The sequence below is a fragment of the Stomoxys calcitrans genome, chromosome 4 (assembly GCF_963082655.1).
Source record: "Stomoxys calcitrans chromosome 4, idStoCalc2.1, whole genome shotgun sequence".
In the NCBI taxonomy this organism is placed as follows: Eukaryota; Metazoa; Arthropoda; class Insecta; order Diptera; family Muscidae; genus Stomoxys; species Stomoxys calcitrans.
This window is the reverse complement of record NC_081555.1, coordinates 67,199,102-67,221,836: the sequence shown is the minus strand read 5'-3', so window position 1 is coordinate 67,221,836 and position 22,735 is coordinate 67,199,102. Positions and strand designations below refer to the sequence as shown.

General features: G+C 38.1%; 3 non-coding genes across 3 annotated transcripts; 1 reads left to right on the top strand and 2 right to left on the bottom strand.

Annotated features, from left to right (window-relative positions):
- Positions 1 to 4,740: 4,740 nt before the first annotated feature.
- Trnas-uga (transfer RNA serine (anticodon UGA)) lies at positions 4,741 to 4,822 on the top strand. The gene has a single exon. It is a non-coding gene; the product is annotated as a tRNA-Ser (tRNA).
- Positions 4,823 to 5,111: 289 nt separating this feature from the next.
- Trnas-uga (transfer RNA serine (anticodon UGA)) lies at positions 5,112 to 5,193 on the bottom strand. Its single transcript has one exon. It is a non-coding gene; the product is annotated as a tRNA-Ser (tRNA).
- A 10,124-nt stretch (positions 5,194 to 15,317) lies between these two features.
- On the bottom strand, positions 15,318 to 15,389 carry Trnag-ucc (transfer RNA glycine (anticodon UCC)). Its single transcript has one exon. It is a non-coding gene; the product is annotated as a tRNA-Gly (tRNA).
- Between the last annotated feature and the right edge of the window lie 7,346 nt (positions 15,390 to 22,735).

Here is a 22,735-nt window from a genome sequence, read left to right as displayed (position 1 = left end):
TCGTCTTCTCACGATCTGGATCTCTCCATAGGATTTTCGCCGTCCTACCAACCGTTTCGCTGTTCCACAATGTTGCATGCGCATTCGTCGCCCAATCCCTTAACTCGGACTGCCTCGGGTTAACCAAGTTTATTGACGGCAGTCCTCAAATCTATATTAGGTCACATAGTTTTGGAATGCTCACAGACCCCACTTTGTGACCATCTCCCTTTCGTTGTCCTTCGGGCCTGTTCCTGAAAACTTAGCATACATGTCGCTAGAGGCATACCCACAGATTGCAGTATCCCTGTGTAGAGTAGTTCCTAGTTCCAAAATGTTGGATTTGAAGTTCAATTTCCCGTCCAGCAAAACACACAGGTATTTTGCGCTTTCTGTAAATTGAACATTCTCTCCACTCTAGGAGACAGGTTCCAATGTAGGCAACTTGTATCTCCTGCTGAAAAGAACTACTAGTCCACTTTGCTGTTGCACGTAGAGCTTCCTGAAGTATATCTCTTGAAGTGCTGGGAAACTTAAAAGTTATTTAGTTATTAAAAAATGTGAGAAGGTTTATGGTAAAAGTAAACACGTTGCTGTTGATTTAGATTTCATGTGGAAGAGTATACCAAAAACGCATAGAGTTAATATTAAACTACCAATCAGATATCAGACTACGTCGTTGAAAGGGAATTAAGTTTCTCCCTCTTCTGGATCTATTAAATTTGAATCTATCGAAGAGATCGTTTTACAATAATCTTATGCAGGAATATTAGCAATCTAATTCGGAGAAGAGTATTAGAATCAACCCCATAAAGAAGATTTTTAACATGAGGCATATGCCGTGTTCTCCTAAGTCCGTAGACAAAGCGAAAATTGTTGTTAAACAATACGTTACATTTTCGCTGGCTTGATGATTCGCAATTAGCGAAGAGTTCACATCCGTATAACAAACCGGGAACCAAGAAACTTTCTGCTCTCGGATTTGAATTGTAATGAAGGAATGTGTGGCCCATAGCGCTCGCAGCTCCGCATAAGTCTGGCCGACAATGACATTCACATGTTCAGTCCAATATACTACTACTCCTTCTTCTCTCATATCGATGAATGTTGTCCGATTAACATTTAAGCTCAATGATAATGGACCTAATTTTTTAATGCCGAGTCCGAAAGCGTGTAACACATCTGAACTCAATTCCTCTATCAATGTCTTCCCCTTGTCCATTGTCAAATCAATTAAAGGAATATATATTTGGATCGTATATTTGGTGTGTTGACAAAAGTCTAGTTCAATTCATCTATGTCGCCCTGGAAGTGATTAAGAGACCTCAATTTCCCGATATCTTTTAAAACTTTCCATTTACTTCTCGAGTCCATCGCAGAACTAAATCTGCTAGTAGCAGTATTTTGCAGTTTTCGCAGCATTACTTTATTTATTAACTCTCTTTCTTTCCGAACGGAATTCCTCATAAAGCTCCGGAGTCTGAAAACGCCTCCTGCTGTAGTACACCTGATCCCTGTTATTTATAAATGTTTTACTTGTAGAATTAAACCAAGGCATCATCTTATAATAAACCACCGTATATAGTAAATCCCCAATAGCTTACGTATCAAAATAAAACGGTTGTGTTTGCTAGGTCATGTTGTCAGAATGAAAGAAGAAGCTCAAGCTAAGAAGTGTTTTGAAGGCGTTCACGATGGTTCACCGGGATGGCGAAAAGCCCGATGGAAAGTTCAAATGATTGGAGACATCTCGAAACCTGGTGTAAGAGATTTTGCAAGGAGCAAAGGAGAAGATCGAAGAAGCAAAGAAGATCGAGGCGTTTGGAACGATATTCTAAGTTCGGCTAAGGGGACAAATATTCTGCCAAAGCAAATTTAAGTTATCATTGAGCTGGAATAGACAGCACTCATGATATATGAGAAGTTTGCCCCTGTTCCTTAATGGAATGTTCAAGTTAAATGCTTGTATTAAAAAAACAGTAAAGAGTGATTTTTTAGCTATTATCTTGTTGGCAACACTGGTTCAAACAGCTCACGCACATTTCGAGTTTGTTTCATTGTCAAACATCTTCAGTTTGGTCTTTAATTTAACCATGAATCATCTTACAAACGAACAACGCTTGCAAATTATTGAATTTTATTATCAAAATGCGTGCTCTGTTAAGAAAATTTATTGCATTCATAAGCAGAATTGTTGATTTTGGATTTTGGATTTTGTCACAGTTTGGTGAGGTTTATGGGCTGATGGCATCATTGGACCGTACTTCTTCAAAGATGATGCGAATCTTTACGTAACTGAGCATGGTGGACGCTATCGTGAGATGATATCCAACTTTTTTGCCCAAAATGCAAGAGCTTAACTTGCACGACATGAGGTTTCAACAAGACGGTGCCGCATGCCATACAGCACGCGTAATAATGGACTAGTTGAGAGGCGATTTCGGTGAACGTTTTATTTCACATTCGGGACCAGTCAATTGGCAGCCTAGATCATACGATTTAACTGCTTTAGACTATCTTTGTGGGGCTATGTTAAAGATCTTGTGAGCCCATTCAATTCATGCATTGAAAGACAACATTAAAGCATTTATTCCTGAGATACCGACCGAAATGTTGGAAAGAGTATGCCAAAATTGGACTAAGCGGATGGGCCATTTGAGGTGCAGTCACCGGTCAACATTTGAATGAAATAATCTTCTAACATTAAATTATATGGACCGTACAATTGGTTCAAATAAAGATTTCATGAATTTTACTGAATTTTATATGTTTTTTTTTTAACTTTCCTTTAGCTCTTAAAACATCACCCTTTATAACAAACAACTTTCAAAAAGTTTGGCAGGTGTATGGAGTTGTTAAACATTTCCACCAGCTTAGGATCGCGATTTCTGGTCCGCCAAGACTTTTATCAACGAGAGTGATAATACTCTACACCACCGAGTCTACGTACTACATTAAGGCAAATATGAGATCACGAACAGTACATATATATATAATATACATATGTCTAAATCTGGTGAGATTATTATTCTGCACAATCACAATCATCCATACAACCGTGGATCATCTCATGCAAGACTCACTTAGAAAACATTTTCGAATCAGTTTTGAATTTTGTTATATGGCCTATCCGGTATGATGTAATCCCTGTTCGACATTGTTTGTAGGATGTAAAAACATTCAAAAACCACTATTTTAAGATATTTTCCACATGGAAGTTTGTCAAAAAACTCACTCGCTTAAAAATTCTGGAGATATATTCAGATTTACATATACACATTTTTTATGCTGAATTCTTTTAAATTTCATTGCACTTATTTGCTCTTAGTCCGTACTTGCTCTTTAATTCCTGAATACGGCTTCAAACCATTTTCAAACTTGTTTATCTCCACAGTTTGGACTGAGAGCTAAGCTGGCATAACCATGCGCCTTCTTTAACTCTCTAATATCTTTTTAGGGTGGGGACCCTTCGCCTTAAATGCGGATATCGAATTCGTGCCATTGTAGCCTATGATGCTGAATGCGTTCGAATCCTGGCGAGAACATCGAACAGAGCGGTGGTTGGCGACATTTGCGAGGTACAATGCCATGCATGGTCATTTAAAAAAATTTCCCCAATGAGGTATCGCATTGCGTGACGCCGTTCGGACTTGAAACGAACGTCGAATATGTCTGTTTGGGGAGCTTTGGCGTTGGGGCGGCCCGATGGGTACTTCGACTCAAATTTTAATACCATATTCGTATTCCACTCTCCAATACCTTTCATTTCATACCTATATTGTCTCGTCGGTCCACTTTTGATTTTGGGTTTTATTTTTGGAATACAGGGGAGGGTCCGTGCCCCGTCCGATATAGAAAAATATGCGAAAATTTTCAGTTTTTCAGTCTATACGGAACAAATAAACCGAGTCCCATATATCCAGGATTGGCTAATGTGCCCATTTTGGGCGTTTTTGTGGGGGTGGGGTGACCCCCTATACTTCGACATGAATTTGTATGACAGATTCGTTATCTACTCCCGCATACTTTTCATTTGACACCCATATTGTCCTTATCGGTCCACTTTTGATTTTTGGTGGTGTTTTTAGGGTAACGGGGGAGGTTCCGCCCCCTTCCGTTATCAACAAATTAAAGCACCTATACCTATTTCGTCACCATATTTGTAATCTACTCTCGAATAGCTTTCATTTGAGTTATTGTCATGATTGTCAAATAAACCTATTTTAAGGGGTTTTGGGGCTGAGGCGGTCCCCCAGGTACTTGGACCCAACTTTTTTTTTAGGAAATTCGTACTCTACTCTTGAATACCTTTTATTTGAATCCCATATTGCCCCGATCGCTCCACTTTTATTTTTGGGTAGTACTTTCGATATCAAGAAATCATATAGCATATGCTTCCTTCCAGACCAACCTACACAATCTGTGCAAATTTCGAGGTAATCGCTTCAGCCGTTTTTGAGTTGAATTGAAATTTCATATTTAAGATTTGTAATAAATAAAAAATGAGTCAAATCATTGTACGGCTATGAGATAAAATAGGGTGACTAAGAACACATATAAATAACGACAAATATCAACATCTGAAAAAGAATACAAAGTGCAAAATAAATGTTGGTTTCATATCAAACGTGGTTGGAATAAATAAAATTTTGCAAGAGTCAGACAAAGTGCAAGTCTCTACAAATAAACAGAACAAAATATACCCATACATGCACATCGTGGATGAGTTCGAGTGTTGACTTTGACAATGCATTGCAATAAGCTGCGGTGTCCGAGTGGTTAAGGAGATGGACTTGAAATCCATTGGGTTCTACCCGCACAGGTTCGAATCCTGTCCGCAGCGTTTTAATCTTCCAATTACTCTCTTTGTGTATGGGAGGGGGTAATTGTTTTATCGATGGAATATTTCCTAGTAAGTAAAATATTTCTCGATCAAAAGTATTTTTTAAACTGACCTTTTGAGCAATGAAATTTTACTCAAGTGCCAACTTACTCAACTTATCACAAATTCAGTGGTTTATTGAAGTGCACAAAGTCTCTACATTTTTGTTATAGATAAAATTAAACTACAAAAAAAAATCCTATACTCATTATCTTACTTCTGCAAATACAAAACCTAAGGTATATTTAACCGCCGCGGACAGGATTCGAACCTGTGCGGGTAGAACCCAATGGATTTCAAGTCCATCTCCTTAACCACTCGGACACCGCAGCCTCTCTTTTGCCGTTGACAAGTCCCCTTCATAGCACCAGCACGTGTCCTGAAAATTTCACTTGCGCACTACACACAAACAATTCCAGATACATACAGCTTTGCCAACATCCTGAAATCAAAAAAGGGAGTAACTCCCTGTGAATTGGCATATCAAAACCACCCTAATTTTTGCCTTTTGCATTACAGTAGAACAGAGGAAACTGGGCTACCAAGTTAGGCATTATGTAGATAACATAACACAGACCATAACAGACCAAACTCTTATGTTAAGTAATCAATGTTGCAATAAAGTAAAATGAATTCATGCAGAAAGTCTGCTTAAAATGAGACAGCAGTAAATTTTTGCTAAAACAACAACAATGTTCTGCTGTTTTTACATGGTAAACAATGATAATAAAATAGCCAATAAATATCATAAGTATTGTATTTCAAAAATTTTGATTTTTTTCATCTTATTTTTTAACAACAGGGGCATAAAGCGTAAATTTTTTCCGATGTTCTAAAATTTCATTATTTTTAACAATTTTAAGAAACAGCAGAGAAAATAATGCTAAAATTGAAACACATTTGTATTAGCATGTAGCAAATTTCAATTAATTTTTAAAATTTCAAAAAATTTTAATAGTTTTATTCTAAGTTGAAATTGTTGTAAATCTTATATCAGCAGACAATGATTCTGATATCAGCTGAATAATTTCTCAGGGTGTAAATAATTCAGGTATACCCAAATCTGAACCGTTTACTTCCAATTTCAATAGGCTTCATCTCTTGTCCAGAATAATGTCTATGCTAAATTTGAGGATGATTGGATGTAAATTACAATCCCTACCTGTACACTCAGAGAAATTTGTTATTAAAAATAGCAAAATGTTTACAGCAGTAATTTTTTTGGTAAACCTGCAAACATTTTCTGCTGTTTTTAAATGGCGTAATGTTGATTGCAGCTTTAAAATATTAAAAATATTTTTAAAATTTTTATATTACATCTTAGCCGTTAATTTAAAAGGTTTTCGGAATACAAGTACAAATTTTGTGAAAATTTAAATTTTTTTTATGAGTTCAAATGACAGCAGACAAAGTATCTACTAAAATGAAATCTATTCTTTCAAACGAAGAAAGTAAAAGCGTGGTAAATTCGGCTGGGCCGAATCTTATGTACCATCCACCATGGATCGCATTTGTCAAGTTCTTCAGACGGTTTCTTTTATAAGCAGAAGTTAAAAAGCAATTATAACAAGAAATCCCCATAGATTTTATATATGTTTGGATAAGAATTGCCCCGCTTTGAGGTTCAAGAAGTATATTCGTGGGATGGGTTTATATGGAAGCTATGTCAAGTTTTGGATCGATCGGAACCATACTCGGTACATATGTTGGAGGTTATAGTAGAAGTCCTCGTGCAAAATTCTAGCCTAGTCGCATAAGAATTGTGCTCTCTAGTGGCTCAAGAAGTATATTCGGTAGATCGGTTTATATGGGAGCTATATCAGGGTTTTAGTCGATTAGAACCATACTTGGTACATCAATTGGAAGTCATAGGAAAATATATATAAATATAGTAGTAATATAGTCGGCGTTGACAAATTTTTTCAACGGCTTGTGACTTTGTAATTGCATTCTTTCTTCTGTCAGTTATCAGCTGTTACTTTTAGCTTGCTTTAGAAAAAAAGTTCGCGAAATGTTGTTTACATTTGTTTGTTTGGCGTCAATTTTAATATGGGTACCACATGTATTGAAAGAAATTCATTTAACAAACCGAATCAACGCTTGTGATATGCACCTTAAACGCAATGAATTCGATCCGTTTTTAAAACGAATCATAACTGGAGATGAAAAATGGATTGTTTACAACAACGTTAGTCGAAAACAATCATGGTCCAAGCATGGTGAACCAGCTCAAACCACTTCAAAGGCTGATATCCACCAAAAAAAAAGGTTATGCTGTCTGTTTGGTGGGATTGGAAGGGTGTGGTATATTTTGAGCTGCTTCCAAGGAACCAAACGGTTAATTCGGATGTTTACTGTCAACAATTGGACAAATTGAATACAGCCATCAAGGAGAAGCGACCAGAATTGGTCAATCGTAAAGGTGTCATATTCCACCAGGACAACGCTAGACCGCACACATCTATGGTCACTCGCCAAAAACTGAGTGAGCTTGGCTGGAAACTTTTGATGCATCCACCATAAAGCCCTGACCTTGCACCATCAGACTATCATTTATTTCGATCTTTGCAGAACTCCTTAAATGGTAAAACTTTCGGCAATGATGAGGCTATAAAATCGCACTTGGTTCAGTTTTTTGCAGATCAAGGCCAGAAGTTCTATGAGCGTGGAATACTAAATTTGCCTGGAAGATGGCAAAAGGTTATCGAACAAAATGGCAATTATATATTTGATAAAAGTTCATTCTAAGTTTTATTAAAAAGGCATTTACTTTCTTTTAAAAAATCCGCAATTACTTTTTGGGCAACCCAATACTATTATTTGAGCCCCATATTGCGAAGGTCAGTAAAAAATTGCTGTTTGTGGGGTATTTTGGGAAAGGGGTAGACCCCCAAAGAATTGGTCCCGAAAATGGGTACCAATTCTTGCTCTACCCCCCCATACCTTTCATTTAAGCTCCACATTGACATGGTCGGTAAGTATGCCCGATATAGGGGTGTTTTGGGGATTGGGATGGTCCCCCCACATTGCAAATGCAAATTTTGCCCATGGACATTCCACTAAGGAACAGGGGCAAACTTCTCACATATCAATGAGTGGAGTCCGATTCAAGTTTTTAAACTCAATGATAAGGGGCCTCCTTTTTATGAAAATGTTTTCTGATATTCTCGCCAGGATTCGAACCCAGGCGTTCAGCGTCATTGGCGGACATGCTAACCTCTGCGCTACGGTGGCCTCCAACATTATCGAAGATGGTCCCCCAATATTAAGCCCTGAAAATATATCAGCAACGTGGTCTATTCTCAAATATCTATATATCATTTATTTGAAACGTATTGCCATTGGCCTCAAAAATTGATATCAAAATCGTTTTCTAATCTTATTTAAACTCCTTATTGCAAAAGTCAGCAAATATTTCCGGTTTGGGGTATTGGCCCTAAAAACTAAAAATATTAAGTTCCACTTTCTTTACTCACCAAATTGTCTTGGTGAGTAAATGTGTCCTCTTTGGGAGTTGTTATGGTTATGGGACGTCCCCTAGAGAGTTGGTCCCTAATGTTGATAACATATACGTGGTCTACTTCCAAATCCCTTTAATTATACCCTCCACCATAAGATGGGGGGTATACTAATTTCGTCATTCTGTTTGTAACTACTCGAAATATTCGTCTGAGACCCCATAAAGTATATATATTCTTCATCGTCGTCACATTTTATGTCGATCTAGCCATGTCCGTCCGTCTGTCCGTCCGTCTGTCTGTCGAAAGCACGCTAACTTCCGAAGGAGTAAAGCTAGCCGCTTGAAATTTTGCACAAATACTTCTTATTAGTGTAGGTAAGTTGGTATTGTAAATGGGCCATATCGGTCCATGTTTTGATATAGCTGCCATATAAACCGATCATGGGTCTTGACTTCTTGGACCCCTTGAGTGCGCAATTCTTATCCGATTGGAATGAAATTTTGCACGACGTGGTTTGCTATGATATCCAACAACTGTGTCAAGTATGGTTCAAATCGGTCCATAACCTGATATAGCTGCCATATAAACCGATCTTGGGTCTTGACTTCTTGAGCCTCTAGCGTGCGCAATTCTTATCCGATTGCAATGAAATGTTGCACGACGTGTTTTTTTATGACGTCCAACAACTGTGCCAAGTATGGTTCAAATCGGTCCATAACCTGATATAGCTGCCATATAAACCGATCTTGGGTCTTGACTTCTTGAGCCTATAGAGTGCGCAATTCTTATCCGATTGAAATGAAATTTTGCACGACGTGTTTTGTTATTATATCCAACAAGTGTGCCAAGTATGGTTCAAATCGGTCCATAACCTGATGTAGCTGCCATATAAACCGATCTTGGGTCTTGACTTCTTGAACCCCTTGAGTGCGCAATTCTTATCCGATTGGAATGAAATTTTGCACGACGTGTTTTGTTATTATATCCAACAAGTGTGCCAAGTATGGTTCAAATCGGTCCATAACCTGATATAGCTGCCATATAAACCGATCTTGGGTCTTGACTTCTTGAGCCTATAGAGTGCGCAATTCTTATCCGATTGAAATGAAATTTTGCACGACGTGTTTTGTTATTATATCCAACAAGTGTGCCAAGTATGGTTCAAATCGGTCCATAACCTGATGTAGCTGCCATATAAACCGATCTTGGGTCTTGACTTCTTGAACCCCTTGAGTGCGCAATTCTTATCCGATTGGAATGAAATTTTGCACGACGTGTTTTGTTATTATATCCAACAAGTGTGCCAAGTATGGTTCAAATCGGTCCATAACCTGATTAGCTGCCATATAAACCGATCTTGGGTCTTGACTTCTTTAGCCTCTAGCGTGCGCAATTCTTATCCGATTGCAATGAAATGTTGCACGACGTGTTTTTTTATGACGTCCAACAACTGTGCCAAGTATGGTTCAAATCGGTCCATAACCTGATATAGCTGCCATATAAACCGATCTTGGGTCTTGACTTCTTGAGCCTATAGAGTGCGCAATTCTTATCCGATTGAAATGAAATTTTGCACGACGTGTTTTGTTATTATATCCAACAAGTGTGCCAAGTATGGTTCAAATCGGTCCATAACCTGATGTAGCTGCCATATAAACCGATCTTGGGTCTTGACTTCTTGAACCCCTTGAGTGCGCAATTCTTATCCGATTGGAATGAAATTTTGCACGACGTGTTTTGTTATTATATCCAACAACTGTGTCAAGTATGGTTCAAATCGGTCCATAACCTGATATAGCTGCCATATAAACCGATCTTGGGTCTTGACTTCTTGAGCCTCTAGCGTGCGCAATTCTTATCCGATTGCAATGAAATGTTGCACGACGTGTTTTTTTATGACGTCCAACAACTGTGCCAAGTATGGTTCAAATCGGTCCATAACCTGATATAGCTGCCATATAAACCGATCTTGGGTCTTGACTTCTTGAGCCTATAGAGTGCGCAATTCTAATCCGATTGAAATGAAATTTTGCACGACGTGTTTTGTTATTATATCCAACAAGTGTGCCAAGTATGGTTCAAATCGGTCCATAACCTGATGTAGCTGCCATATAAACCGATCTTGGGTCTTGACTTCTTGAACCCCTTGAGTGCGCAATTCTTATCCGATTGGAATGAAATTTTGCACGACGTGTTTTGTTATTATATCCAACAAGTGTGCCAAGTATGGTTCAAATCGGTCCATAACCTGATGTAGCTGCCATATAAACCGATCTTGGGTCTTGACTTCTTTAGCCTCTAGCGTGCGCAATTCTTATCCGATTGCAATGAAATGTTGCACGACGTGTTTTTTTATGACGTCCAACAACTGTGCCAAGTATGGTTCAAATCGGTCCATAACCTGATATAGCTGCCATATAAACCGATCTTGGGTCTTGACTTCTTGAGCCTATAGAGTGCGCAATTCTTATCCGATTGAAATGAAATTTTGCACGACGTATTTTGTTATTATGTCCAACAAGTGTGCCAAGTATGGTTCAAATCGGTCCATAACCTGATGTAGCTGCCATATAAACCGATCTTGGGTCTTGACTTCTTGAACCCCTTGAGTGCGCAATTCTTATCCGATTGGAATGAAATTTTGCACGACGTGTTTTGTTATTATATCCAACAACTGTGTCAAGTATGGTTCAAATCGGTCCATAACCTGATATAGCTGCCATATAAACCGATCTTGGGTCTTGACTTCTTGAGCCTCTAGCGTGCGCAATTCTTATCCGATTGCAATGAAATGTTGCACGACGTGTTTTTTTATGACGTCCAACAACTGTGCCAAGTATGGTTCAAATCGGTCCATAACCTGATATAGCTGCCATATAAACCGATCTTGGGTCTTGACTTCTTGAGCCTATAGAGTGCGCAATTCTAATCCGATTGAAATGAAATTTTGCACGACGTGTTTTGTTATTATATCCAACAAGTGTGCCAAGTATGGTTCAAATCGGTCCATAACCTGATGTAGCTGCCATATAAACCGATCTTGGGTCTTGACTTCTTGAGCCTCTAGAGGGCGCAATTCTTATCCGATTGGATTGGAATTTCGCACGACGTGTTTCGTTATGATACCCAACAACTGTGCCAAGTATGGTTCAAATCGGTTCATAACCTGATATAGCTGCCATATAAACCGATCTTGGGTCTTGACTTCTTGAGCCTCTAGAGGGCACAATTCTTATCCGATTTGAATGAATTTTTGCACGAAGTATTTCGTTATGATATCCAACAACTGTGCCAAGTATGGTTGAAATCGGTCCATAACCTAATAGCTGTCATATAAACAGATCTGGGGATTTGACTTCTTGAGCTTCTAGAGGGCGCAATTCCTATCTATTTTACTTCGTGAGCCCCAATGGGCGCAATTCTTATACGAATTGGCTGAAATTTTAGACAGGTCTCCAACATATAATTAAATTGTGGTCCGAACCGGACCATATCTTGATATCGTTTTAATAGCAGAGCAACTCTTTTCTTATATCCTTTTTTGTTTTGCCTATGAAGAGATGCCGGGAAAAGAACTCGACAAATGCGATCCATGGTGGAGGGTATATAAGATTCGGCCCGGCCGAACTTAGCACGCTTTTACTTGTTTGAGCCCCAAATTTCCACTGTCGGCAAACATTACCGGCTTGGGGGGTGTTTTTGGGGATGGGCGGCTACTCAGTGAGTTGGCCTTGAAAATATATATCAGATTCGTGTTATACTCGAAAATCCGTCTTATTTGAGCCTTATATTGCAATAGTCAGCAAATACTTGCTATTTGGATGGTGTTGTGGGGGTGTCGTGGCCCCAGAGACACTTTTCCCGAACATTGATATCAAATTCGTGCTTTACTCCCAAAGACCTTTCATTTGAGCGCCATATTGCTATGGTCGTAAATTTGTCCCCTTTGGGGGATGTTTTTGATGAGAGGCGGCCCCCAAACACTTGGTCCCATATTTGGATATCAGATTTGTATGCTACATTAAAATACATTTTATTCAAGCCCCATATTCCCATGGTCAGTAAATAAGTCCAGTTTGGGGGTGTTTTAGGGAAGGGATGGATCCCCAGAAACATGGTCCCACATTTGGATATCACATTCGTATTCCAATCGCAAAAACCTTTCATTTGAGTCCCATATTGCCATGGTCGGTAAATATGTCCGATTTAGGGGTGTTTTGGGGCTTGGGGAGGTCCCCCTAGCACTTGGTCCGACAATTGGATATCAGATACGTTTTCTTATCCTAAACATCATTCATTTGAGTCCCATGTTGTCGTGGTTGGTCTAAATATATAATTTCACTCAAATTTGGAACGGTGAGTTTTATAATGTTGTCAAATTCGATGAACTTTTGTGAAACGTCCACAACATTCATGTCTGATTAATCCTTGTAACAACTTTTGCAGTCTAGCGCATGCTGCTCAACCAATAGGTGGCGCTCCTTGTATAACCTAGGGTAACTGACGTACGTTTCTAGGAGGATCAATGGAAATGAGCGTAATAGGTTTAACCCGAGTAAGCCAAATGTCATCATCATTTGCTGAAATTTCAACTTTAAGCCCTTATTAAATAGTGTCTTATTTCATAAACTGGATAATAATTCGAAATCATGCACATATACTTATTAATGTAGTTTGCTTGTGATTTGACATAGGGCACCTCGTCCTTTTCCCCGATTTGACTTCCTTCACTCATAGAAATTTTCCTTCACTCAGTAGAAACCACAAATATGTTTGCTGAAACAACAGAACGTTTGCTGAAAATGGGACAGCAGAAATTTTTTGCTAAACAGCAAACATAATCTGCTATTTTCAGTTGTAAAATGGTGACTAAGCAAAAAAAATGCCACAAATTCTTAAAAAAATTGTATATTACATCATATCTTTTAATTTAAAATGTATATAGCGCATAATTTTTTCCAATTTGTTAAAGATTTGAAATAACAGCAGACAAAATGTTTGCTAAAATCATATTTGTGCTCTATTAAATTAGAACCAAAATTTTTCATGACTGCACATTGACATATAGGAAACTCCTTGACTATTTTAGGGAATGTTAAAACTTTTTAAAGTATATCTTTCGAAGGTTAAAAATTGTTAATTTAAAATCAGCAGACAATGTTTGCTGATATCAACAAAATTATTTTTCTGGGTGCGGCATCTAGAGCCAGCACTTTTTTTATCGATTTATCCAACGTACTGAGCTAGTTTTTATACCCTCCGCCATAGGATCCGTCTGTCCGTCCGCCTGTCTGTTGAAAGCACGCTAACTTCCGAAGGAGTAAAGCTATCCGCTTGAAATTTTGGACAAATACTTCTTATTAGTGTAGGTCGGTTGGTATTGTACATGGGCCATATCGGTCCATGTTTTGATATAGCTGCCATATAAACCGATCTTGGGTCTTGATTTCTTTAGCCTCTAGAGTGCGCAATTCTTATACGATTGGAATGAAATTTTGCACGACGTGTTTTGTTATTATATCCAACAACTGTGCCAAGTATGGTTTAAATCGGTCCATAACCTGATATAGCTGCCATATAAACCGATCTTGGGTCTTGACTTCTTGAGCCTCTAGAGTGCGCAACTCTTATCCGATTGGAATGAAATTTTGCACGACGTGTTTTGTTATTATATCCAACAACTGTGCCAAGTATGGTTTAAATCGGTCCATAACCTGATATAGCTGCCATATAAACCGATCTTGGGTCTTGACTTCTTGAGCCTCTAGAGTGCGCAATTCTTATCCGATTGGAATGAAATTTTGCACGACGTGTTTTGTTATTATATCCAACAACTGTGCCAAGTATGGTTTAAATCGGTCCATAACCTGATATAGCTGCCATATAAACCGATCTTGGGTCTTGACTTCTTGAGCCTCTAGAGTGCGCAACTCTTATCCGATTTGACTGAAATTTTGTACGTAGTATTTTGTTGTGATATTGAACAACTGTGCCAAGTATGGTTCAAATTGGTAAATAACCTGATATAGCTGCCATATAAACCGATCTTGGGTCTTGACTTCTTGAGCTTCTAGAGTGCGCAACTCTTATCCGATTTTGCATGACGTGTTTTGTTACAAAATACAACAACTGTGCCAAGTATGATTCAAATCGGTTCATAACATGATATAGCTGCCATATAAACCGATCTGGGATCTTGATTTCTTGAGCCACTACAGGTCGCATTTACTATCCGATTTGCCTGAAATTTTGTACGACGGATTTTCCCATGACCATCAAAATACGTGTTAAATCGGTTCATAACCTGATATAGCTGCCATACAAACCGATCTAGGATCTTGATTTCTTGAGCTACTAGAGGTTGCAATTATTATCCAATTTGCCTGAAAATTTGCATGACGTGTTTGGTTATAAAATACAACAACTGTGCTAAGTATGGTTCAATTCGGTTCATAACCTGATATAGCTGTCATATAAACCGATCTGGGATCTTGATTTCTTGAGCCACTAGAGGTCGCAATTATTATCCGATTTGCCTGAAATTTTGAACGACGGATCCACTCATGGCAATCAACATACGTGTTTCTTATGGTCTGAATCGGTCTATAGCCCGATACAGCTCCCATATAAATCGTTCTATCTATTTTTCTTCTTGAGCCCCCAAAGGACGCAATTCTTATTCGAATTGGCTGACATTTTACACAGGTCTCCAACATATAAGTTAATTGTGGTCCAAATCGGACCATATATTGATATCGCTCTAATAGCAGAGCAAATCTTTTCGTATATCCTTTTTTGCCGGGAAAAGAACTCGACAAATGCGATCATGGTGGGGGGTGTATAAGATTCGGCCTGGCCGAACTTTGCACGCTGTTACTTGTTTTGCTTTAAAATCTTTTATCCCAAGAAGGTAATCAGCGGAAAATATCGCGAAAAACGAATATAGTACCAGTCTTTAAATAATAAAAAAAAAAATGGATTGCCATTAAAAATTCTGCGTCGGCCGGGAATCGAACCCGGATCAACTGCTTGGAAGGCAACTATGCTGACCATTACACCACCGACGCCGTTACCATATCTCTGCCAAACTGCTTATATGAACACCGACATGAGAGAGAGCGAGGTTTAAGTACGAATTTCAAAAATAGATTTTCGCCAAGCATCAACATCACCCAGCCAGCTGTTCCTTAACATTCACTATGGTCGCGTGCGTGGGGTTGAAAAAGCCTTAAGCCATTGTACATCCACGGATACACAATCATGTGCTGTCTACTCTCTGAACTCCGTATGCAGCAAATGTTGTCACAACAAAAGCAGCAACAAGCACCCAGTCTGGGATAAGAAATGGAACACAACAACACATCACACGTCATTATCAACATCACATGCTGACTCTCCACAATGTGTGCGCAGATGGTGAGATGCGTTAAACAAAAAACAACTTGAATTTTTATATGGGGTACAAAGGTTATTTAATGATGTTCTTGTTTTCATTAAATTAAGTAAAGGGTTACCACATTTAGGTGAAAAATCATGTGAATGAAATTAAACAAAATGGTTTTCTTTTAACCCGAAGATAACATTTGGATTTTATTGCATATTCGTTCTATGAATAGTCCTATTTAAAGATGTTGCTCCTGCTATGAGAAAAAAAATCATGTGGCATACATATGTAACCCATTTGTCCTCAAAGAAATATATTTGGGTGTTAAGTGTTTTCAAATAAAACAATCATGCATACGACACTTGTTGTGATGGGTGTGGTGGGGTACACAGTATGCGTTAAGATAAACCGTACAAAAGCTTTTGATTTAAAAACGTTTTTATTTCGGCCTTTTAATTTACTTGTTATGCGAAGTACAAAGCAAATAAGTTTCTTTCTGAAACAATGCGCTATTCAGCGAAAAAAATATAGTTAAGCTATATGGCCAGAAAACAGCTGTAAAATGTTGTGTTTTGTTCCCAGTATTGTGGAGCTCAAGTGTTCTTTTATTACAAAACCCGATTAAATCCGATAAAAAAAAAGTTATCTGGAGGCTTAAGATGCAAAATCGAGTCTATTTCTTGTTATGGAACTACGTACCTGGTTTGGGTATTAGAGGCAATAAGTGTACTTTGAATGCTCAACTCTAGCCAAATCGGATAAAACTCAAGACTCATAGGTGCTTAAGAAGTCAAATCTGGGGATTTCGAGCTATATTCATATTGATATAAATCGATATGCCTATTTGCAATCACTTTTTTATTTGATTTGATTTTGGACAAACCAAATGTGCCAAATAAATGTGCCTAATGTGAATACAAAATCAAAAATTTACGAATTTGACATATTTTGGGCGAAAATCATAAAACAAGCTGGGTCAAGTCGCATCGGAGGGATTCAGTTTGTCTTCTGTGTAAGGATAGGTTAGGTTATGATGGAGAAGACGCTGAGGAATATAAAACTCCCCATGACCCTGCGGTTGGTCATATACACTATTCTGTGCCATCTTTCTCTCGCATAAGCCGAGCATTGGTACAGAAATCAAAATTTATCCTCGACAATAGTCCATTTTTAAAAATGAGCGATTGTTCAATACTCAATAGATATTTACACGGTAAATTTATTACTTTGTACATATTAAGGAAATCTTAACAATGTGCAGCAATTGTTAGTTTCTTATTGTTAAGTATATATAAAACTGCCTTCAATAGGACCATACTGGATATAGCTACCGTATCTTTCGATGCAAGCTCATAAGCACATATAAGACGCACTTACTACACGATTTCGCCGAACTTTGAAACAGTGAGTTGTCGCTTTAACACATGTGGTTAAGATCGGGTCATATTTGGATACAGTTGCCATATACAGGGTAGCTGTATATAGCAGCTGTACCATCAAAAGCAATTGCTTCTGAATTTTTAAAAAGAAAGTAATTCGTAATGGATTTCAAGCTGACTCAAACATCTCATTCAAATGGTTATGGCACTACACTATGGTCTCAACCCCCAGATTTTCTGGCCAAAAATAACGGTGGATTTTTTAGCTATTACCTTTTTGGCAACACTGGATTAAACAGCTCACGCACATTTCGTGTTTTCTTTCACTGTCAAACATCATCAGTTTGGTCTATAACTTAACCATGAATCGTCATACAAACGAGCAACACTTGCTAATTATTAAATTTTATTATCAAAACGAGTGCTCTGCTAAAAAAGTTCATCGCGCGCTTATTGTGCTCAGCGACGAAGCTCATTTTTGGTTCAATGGGTATGTTAATAAGCAGAATTGTCGATTTTGCAGTGAAGATCAGTTTGATGCGGTTTATGGATTGGACCGTACTTCTTCAAAAATGATGCGAATCGTAACGTAAATGTAATAGGTGGGCGCTACCGTGAGATGATATCCAACTTTTTTTGCCCAAAATGCAAGAGCGTGACTTGCATGACTTGTGCTTTCCACAAGACGGTGCCACATGCCACAAAGCACGCGTAACTTATTGAGAGGCGAGTTCGGTGAACATTCATTCGGGACCGGTCAATTGGCAGCCTAGATTGTGCGATTTAACGCCTTTAGAGCATTTTTTTTTTGTGGGGCTAAGTTAAAGCTCATTTCTATACAGACAAGCCCGCTTCAATTTGCGCATTAGAAGACAAAATTGAAGTATTTATTCATGAGAACTGTCGAAATGTTGGAAAGAGTATGCAAAAGTTGGACCAAGCGGACGGTCACCATTTGCATGAAATAATCTGCAAACATTAAATTATATGGACCGTACTATCGATTCAAAAAAAGATATCATGAATTTTATGTGTTTTTTTTTTTTTTTTTTTTTTGAAAAACTTTTCAATAGTTCTTAAAAAAATCACCCTTTATACTAAAAAACCGATCGTATAGCAATCTTCTAAAGGTTTTTGGTAGAGGATATAACCTTCAATAAAATGCTTGAATGGACCCTATTTATACTACAGGGTGAGCTATTCCGGTTTTTATTTGGCCTCTTGTGATTTCTTCAATTCTTAAATGAAACATATCTCTCGAACTACAGCAGCGATTGGATTGATTTGTTTTTTTTTACGAAAAAGCTTTTCGAATTGGACAACATTTTCAATCGCTATGATATATGAACGATTATAAATAGTAAACAAAATATGGTTTTTGTTTTTTCCGTGTTAAATTTTCAACGCTGTGTTAAAACTTAAACAAGTAAAAGAGTGCTAAGTTCGGCCGGGCCGAATCTTATATACCCTCCACCATGGATCGCATTTGTCGAGTTCTTTTTCCCCGCATCTCTTCTTAGGCAAAAAGAAAAGATTTGCTCTGCTATTAGAGCGATATCAAGATTTGGTCCGGTTTGGACCACAATTAAATTATATGTTAAGGACCTGTGTAAAATGTCTGCCAATTCGAATAAGAATTGCGCCCTTTGGGAGCTCAGGAAGTAAAATAGAGAGATCGATTTATATGGGAGCTGTATCGGGCTATAGACCGATTCAAACCATATTAAACACGTATGTTTATGGTCATGAGAGGATAGTTGCGACCTCTAGAGGCTCAAGAAGTCAAGATCCCAGATCGGTTTATATGGCAGCTATATCAGGTTATGGACCGATTTGAACCTTATTTGGCATAGTTGTTGAAAGTAAGAATAAAATACGTCATGCAAAATTTCAGCCAAATCGGATAGGAATTGCGCACTCTAGAAGCTCAAGAAGTCAAGTCCCCAGATCTGTTTATATGACAGCTAAATCAGGTTATGAACCGATTTGAACCATACTTGGCACAGTTGTTGGATATCATAGCAAAATACTTCGTGCTAAAATTCATTCAAATCGGATAAGAATTGCGCCCTCTAGAGGCCCAAGAAGTCAAGACCCAAGATCGGTTTATACGACAGTTTTATCAGGTTATGGACCGATTTGAACCATACTTGACACAGTTGTTGGATATCATAACAAAACACGTCGTGCAAAATTTCATTCCAATCGGATAAGAATTTCGCACTCTAGATGCTCAAGAAGTCAAGACCCAAGATCAGTTTATATGGCAGCTATATGAGGTTATTGACCGATTCGAACCATACTTAGCACAGTTGTTGGATATCATAACAAAATACTTAGTGCTAAAATTCATTCAAATCGGATAAGAATTGCGCACTCTAGAGGCTCAAGAAATCAGGACCTAAGATCGGTTAATATGGCAGCTATATCAAAACATGGACCGATATAGTCCATTTACAATACCAACCGACCTACACTAATAAGAAGTATTTGTGCAAAATTTCAAGCGGCTAGCTTTACTCCTTCAGAAGTTAGCGTGCTTTCGACAGACAGACGGACGGACAGACGGACGGACGGACGGACATGGCTAGATCGACATAAAATGTCGCGACAATCAAGAATATATATACTTTATGGGGTCTCAGACAAAGATTTCGAGTAGTTACAAACAGAATGACGAAATTAGTATACCCCCCATCCTATGGTGGAGGGTATAAAAAAATTAAATATAAAGGGGAAAAATAAAAGAAAATTTCCCAAACTTTTTCCCAGAAACAAAAAAATTTTTACTAATTATTTGGTATATATACTTACATTTTTTGGATAGGATTTAACCTTCTTAGTTTAGCATACAAAGCGTGATATTTTGGAGGTAAACAAGAAAATTAAGTTCGTATATACAAACTACCATGTGGGTAAACCTAAAAATTTGATTTTATACATATAATTTACAGCACAATTGCAACTGATTACATATCTGGTATTATGTTATCGTCGAGAGGAGGTCACACAAAAATATTGCCTGGCTTCTTCACTTTTTGGAACATACTTTTTAACAAGTTAAAAAGCATACACCTGGCCAAATCTGAACAAAATTGGGGTAAAAAGTATGATTTTACACCAAAAAATTTATAAATTGTGGTCGAATTTATATGAGAGATATGCAATAATTTAAACTAAGTGAACCATATTGTTTTGCAGAAGAAGAACATGCAAATTTTCATCGAAATCGGCCGAAAAATAAGCATTGTATGGAACAAATACAAATACAAGGCATTTTTAAGGTATTAAAAATCAGCTAGTTTCATAAAAAAGTGAAAGCACCCATACTCAGCTAAAAGCAGAATATAAAATCTCGTTGTTCTTTTTATTCGCACCAGCACAGGATGGGGGGTATACTAAACTAGCCATCAGTTTGTAACGAAATATTGATCTGCAACCCTATAAAGTACACATATTCTTGATCGTCTGGACATTTTAAGTCGATCTAGCAATGTCCATCCGTCCGTCTGTCGAAATCACGATAGAAATTTTGCACAGATATATCATATTGATGTAGGTCTGCAAGGAGGATTGCAAATGGTTAATATCGGTTCATATTTGGATATAGCTCCCATATAACCCGATCTCCCGATTTAACCTCTTGAACCCTTGCAGTCCGTAATTTTTGGCCTTTTTGGCTGAAATTTTGCACGTGGTGTTCTGTTACGACTGTGCCAAGTACGGTCCAAATCGGTCTTTAACCAAATGTAGCTCCCATTTATACCGATCCCTCGATTATCCTTGTTCGGTTCCTAGAAGTTTTCATTTTTACCTGGTTTGGCAGAAATTTGATAAGGTGAGTAAAATTTTGCCTTTCAACTAATTTTATTTTGGTGGTGGGTTTCAAAGATACGGCCCGGCCGTAGCACCTTTTTATTAGTTTCATTCCGTTTTCATTTGCATTTGTAAGAAAATAAAACTACTTAAAAAAAACCGCTCGTTTCTCTCAATCGGCGTCAAGGTGGCAAATTGATGTATATGATTCTGAAAACTCTAGTAAGTATTTTTCATTGGTGTTTATTTCTAGTTTTAAAGAATGTAAATGACAAACAATTTGTGAAAAATTATTCAAATTCGACCTACCGCTAACTGATAACTTGTTATTATTTTTAGTAAAAACTGTATTTTCTCTCCTTTTGGAAGTGTTTTCTATTGGAATAAACCAAAAATATGTCTAAACTCCATTTTTACTGGTGGTGGTCCAAAAAACTGACAAAAAACCTGAACCTGAAAAACCTGATTTGGCAAATGAATGCCCAAATTCAACGAATTCAGAATGAAGGCCGGAAGAATCAAACATCAAACCGATAGCTTTGGAGTAGGCACATCCTACTGCAGAGACAAAGAAGAAAATTTGGTATATTATACAAATAGTGAGCTTGGGATATGGAAATAATATTTTTACCGACTGTTAGTGTTCGAGGATACCGTAGAACCAATCCCTGGTGATTGTATAGAATGTTTATCTCCAAGTCAGTATGGGGTCCTAATAGCAGTAAGCCACCTGAAGAACAACAAGGCAGCAGAAACCGATGGGTTGCCCGCTGAACTATTTAAGACCATAGCCGGCATCTCAATAAGGCGTACGCATCAGTTCGTATGCGCGATCTGGCTAAAAGACTGAAACCTTAGTATACTATAGCAGGAAAGAAGACAAGACAGAATTTGCCAACTACAGAGGAATATATCTTCTCCCTTTTGCATACAAGATACTCTCAAGCGTACAGTGTGAAAGATTAAAACCTAAAGTCAACGATATAATTGGGTACTTTCATTGCGTCTTTAGACCTGGTAAATACACCATAGACCTGATATTCACACTGCGCCAAACCTGCGTAAGACCTGAAAAGGACAGGCCAACTCTGTACTTTCAAAAGAATTTTAGGCCATATCTGAGTTTGATATCAATGCAAAATTAATAAGGCTCTGCAGGGTTATTCTTACTGATACACTTTCCTCTGTAAGAATATGAAAAAATCTCTCCGAACCATCCAATACCAAAAGAGATTTCAGACAGAAAGATACCAAACGAGATTACTGACAGAAACTGTGATGTCTTTAATATCCTTCTGAAAAGGATTATACGAGATGCAGATGGCAATAGATGTGGCGCACTACTGCTCGCCTATGATGACGGTATCGATATTATGAGTCGGTCACCGGAAGTAGAAGGTTAGGTAAGGTTGAAAAGAGGGTACGAATATTAATTCACTATGGACATACACCTAAGCCAGTAATCGGCTTGTTGTACGCTTTAAGAACAAAAAATTAACCTCGGAAAAGAAAGTTTTAAGTTAGGAATTCCATGCTACTTACAAAATCGATAATTTTTTCCATGCCACTCCCATTTATAATACCGAAAGCTATACCTCCTTCTTACTTCCTTTCAGTAATAGCCTCGACCTCTCGTTTCGCTGTTCCACAGTGTTACATGCGCATTCGTCCTCCTCCTCCTCGGACTGCTTCGACCCAAAAGGCTTCGGGTTAACCAAGATTATTGAAGGCAGTTCTCTGGTGGCAGTGAAGGCCAGCGTCTGCTTTCTCATTCCCAGTTACTCCGCTATGGCCCTGCAACCAAACGATGCGGATCGTGCCATTCTCAGGCGTT